The 3,835-nt window shown below is 42.0% G+C and overlaps 1 pseudogene; it reads right to left on the minus strand.

The window, feature by feature from the left end:
* Nucleotides 1–209: 209 nt before the first annotated feature.
* On the minus strand, nucleotides 210–883 carry LOC129559996 (SOSS complex subunit B1 pseudogene; annotated as a pseudogene).
* Nucleotides 884–3,835: the final 2,952 nt, after the last annotated feature.

Genomic DNA, 3,835 nt, shown 5'->3' on the forward strand with positions numbered 1-3,835 from the left:
TGTTTCTAAAGAGGAAGGAAGGGAGGCAGAGCACCCTGAATCTCAGGAGACAGGCAGCTTCAGCTGGACAAGGAGGGGATTATGGGCTGAGGGTGGATTAAACTACTGCTCACCACTCCTGCACAGTGAACTTTAGTGACTCCTACACCGCCTGGCCCCACAGAGCCTGCAGCCCAGTAGAAAGCTGTGTTCTCTAGCAAACACTTGGGTTATGGCTGGTGGCAGGGAGGAAAAAGGTCTTTTGCTTTCTTTTGCTGCTCCTCTGGGGTTTTTTTGCCTTTACTGACATGGTTGCTGGAGGGGCCAGGAGGGCAGAAGCTGTGGTTGGGCTGACTTCAGATAATTCAAGTGCTGGGGGAGTGGGGTTGGAGGGAGTGTGGAGGGGTGCAGGCCAGCACCAGGACCTGGTGGGGCGCTCAATCCAATGCATTCTGGCTCTTAGAGGCTGGAGAAGTGGCAGGGAGTCCAGGGAGCCATAAGACTGCTGTTCTGTACCATCTTGTTGGGTGCCTGCTGGGCACTGTATTCTGGGTTTGGCTCACTGAAGTTAGGAACCTCGGAATAAACCATACAGAATTCTCCAATCTTCTGAAGATACAGAATTCTCCAATCTTCTGAAGATCACACCCATGACCAGTGCACAATGGCACACAACCTTTGAACACCGAACAACTTTAGTGAGCTGGATAGTGTCGCCAGGCTGGATCAGGTTGCCCAAATCGTCCCAGAGATATTGATGCCGCCAGTTTTGTCTGCCACTTGGCAGGTCACACATCATGCCCACTCTTTGTCGTGGTCACTCAGACTGTCTCCAGCACAATGAAATGAGGTTCAAGTTCTTGAGCCCAGGCTTCATATACTTCACGAAAGTCTCCATCATCATACTGCCCAAGCCTCAGCACCACACTAGCAAGACTGCTGGACAGTGCATGCCACTGAGCTGCTTGCAGGCCAGAGAGCTTTTTATTAAAGTAAGCGTAGTTTGGTTGGGGAGCTTGTAGTCTTGACTATTCCTACACTTTGCAATTTAAGTCATAAGTATTTGGGACTCTTGACATGGTTTGCATTATACTCTAGAGATCGAGTAAGAAAATTATATTAGTCTTAGAAAAATGAGTGATTGCAATAGAATATAAAAACTATGAATTACTCTTAAGATATATTTTATTTATTATATATATGATTAAGTTTTAACACTTGGTGCTATATTTTTAATTTTTTAAATTCATTTCTATTGGAGTATATTTGCTTTAAAATTTTGTGCTAGCTTCTGCTGTACGGTAAAGTGAATCAACTATACATGTACATATATTCCCTCTTTGGGGATTTTCTTCCCATTTAGGTCACCAGAGAGTGCTGAATAGAGCTTCCTCAGCTATACAGGAGGTTCTCATTAGTTTTCTGTTTGAAGCTGTAGTTTTAAAACTTTACAGAAACTTGCCGCAGTTTCATATTGCACAAGTTCTTTTCATCAAAGTGAATGTAAGTGGATTATGCCCTCTCCTTTTGCAAGATTTTTGTTGACTGTTTTGCCATTTTCAACCCCTTCTCATAGCTGCACTGATCTATGTTGCTGTTTAGTGGCTAAGTAGTATCTGAGTCTTTGCGACCGCATGGACTGTAGCCTGCCAAGCTTCACTGTCCTTGGGGTTTCCCAGGCAAGAATACTGGAGTGGATTGCCATTTCTTCCTCCAGGGGATCTTCCTAACCCAGGGATTGAATTCGCATCTCTTGAGTCTCCTGCATTGATGGCAGGTTCTTTACCACTGGACCATTCAGGGAAACCCTATATCCATTCTTTAAGATGTTGAGGTTTTCCATATCTTCCCATCTTCTGAATAAACCGTCCACTATTAAATGGTCCCACTCTCTTCTCCCAACCTGCTGGTTTTCCCTTTATTGAACAATAACTAATAATGTGCTCTGTTTTAATTTTTTTCAAAGTGCTATCACATACCTGATCCTATTTATTACCATAAAAACACTGTGAATTTTATATTGTGCTCATCATTCTGTAGATAAAATTGAGACAACCTGTTCAAAATTGCATGACTACCAAAGAGCAAGGCTGGGATTTAAACCAAAGTCTTCTAATCTTTCAACTGAATGCATTTCACTCTGTATTTCCTAAGTGGAACAGCAATACCTTTTTACTTAAGAGTTCCAGTGCTCATTTCGGCAGCACATATACTAAAATTGGAACGAAAAAGAATTCTATATTGTAACATAACTATACACAGACTACTTAAAAGTTGGTCTATTTAAATAAAAACAAAAAGTAAGTAATAATAGAGATGGTTAGGCAAAAGACACGAAGATATGTGTAAATGAGACTTCCCTGATGGCACAGTGGATAGAAATCCACCTGTCAACACAGGGGACATGGATTCGATCCCTGGTCTGGTAAGAATCCACATGTCACAGAACAAATAAGCCAGAACTACTGAAGTCCATGTGCCTAGAACCTGTGTTCTGCAACAAGAGAAGCCACCACAATGAGAAGCCTAATCACTACAACTAGAGAGTAGCCCCCTGCTCGCTGCAACTAGAGAAAGTCCAGACATAGCAACAAAGACAGACTGCAACCAAAAATAAATAAATATGTAAATAAATAAAAATTTAAAACTTTTATGAAAGAGTTGTGTCTCAACTCTGATTTTAAAAAAAAGAAAGGTATGTGTGAATAAATGAAATTTTCTTAGTCTTCATAGTCACTGAAAATGGACAAAAACCAGGGATAATTCTTCTAGTTTAAGATGAAGGCTAAGTTAATGAGTGGCTATGATTTTTATCAGAGTAATAACAGAAAGGTGTACCTTCCAGATTATTTAAATCCAACTCCCTCTCCTCCAAAAAAATCAAGTAAAGCAGAAATTATTTTTCATTGTGAAGGTCTTTAAATAATAACTGTAGGTAACCTTTACATGCCTGGGGCTTTCCCTGGACCCTATAGGCATCTCTTGTAATCCTTCTACCACCTTGTGAGGTAAGTAGGTTTATTAATCTAATTTTTCAGATGAAGAAGTGTAGTAAAATACAATCTGTCATATCCTACATAGAATGTGCACATAGTTTCATGGAACAGCAAGTTCCAATTAATGACGATGTATAATAACACTCCATAAAGATTCTGTTCCCCCTCTCCTTTTTTTCCTCTAGAATAAGAATCAAGAGAGCCAGATCTTAACCCTGGTTTTATCACTGCTGCTGCTGCTGAGTCACTTCAGTTGTGTCCGACTCTTTGTGACCCCATAGACGGTAGGCCACCAGGCTCCCCCATCCCTGGGATTCTCCAGGCAAGAACACTGGAGTGGGTTGCCATTTCCTTCTCCATGTGTGAAAGTGAAAAGTGAAAGTGAAGTCGCTCAGTCGTGTCCGACCCTTAGCGAACCCACGGACTGCAGCCAACCAGGCTCCTCCATCCGTGGGATTTTCCAGCCAAGGGTACTGGAGTGGCTTGCCATTGCCTTCTCCAGGTTCTATCACTAGATGAGTCGTAATCCTTAGACAAATCTCTCAAATTCTAAGCCTTGGTTTTCCACATCTACAAAATAAAAAGTTTAAATTTTGCCATCCCCAATGCCCTCTTTATTTCTAAAACTACATTTTTACCCTTCACATTGCTAATAATATGAATCTAGATCATGCCAGGAATGCACAGACTGCCTAAGTCAGATGTCCTGCTGAGGAGTGAAGTGAAGTGAAGTCGCTCAGTCGTGTCCAACTCTTTGTGACCCCGTGGACTGTAGCCCACCAGGCTTCTTCGTCCATGGGATTCTCCAGGCAAGAGTACTGGAGTGGGTTACCATTTCCTTCTCCAGGGGATCTTCCCGA

The sequence above is a fragment of the Moschus berezovskii genome, chromosome 16 (genome assembly GCF_049115385.1).
Source record: "Moschus berezovskii isolate FMDL1 chromosome 16, NW_MosBer_1.0, whole genome shotgun sequence".
NCBI lineage: Eukaryota > Metazoa > Chordata > Mammalia > Artiodactyla > Moschidae > Moschus > Moschus berezovskii.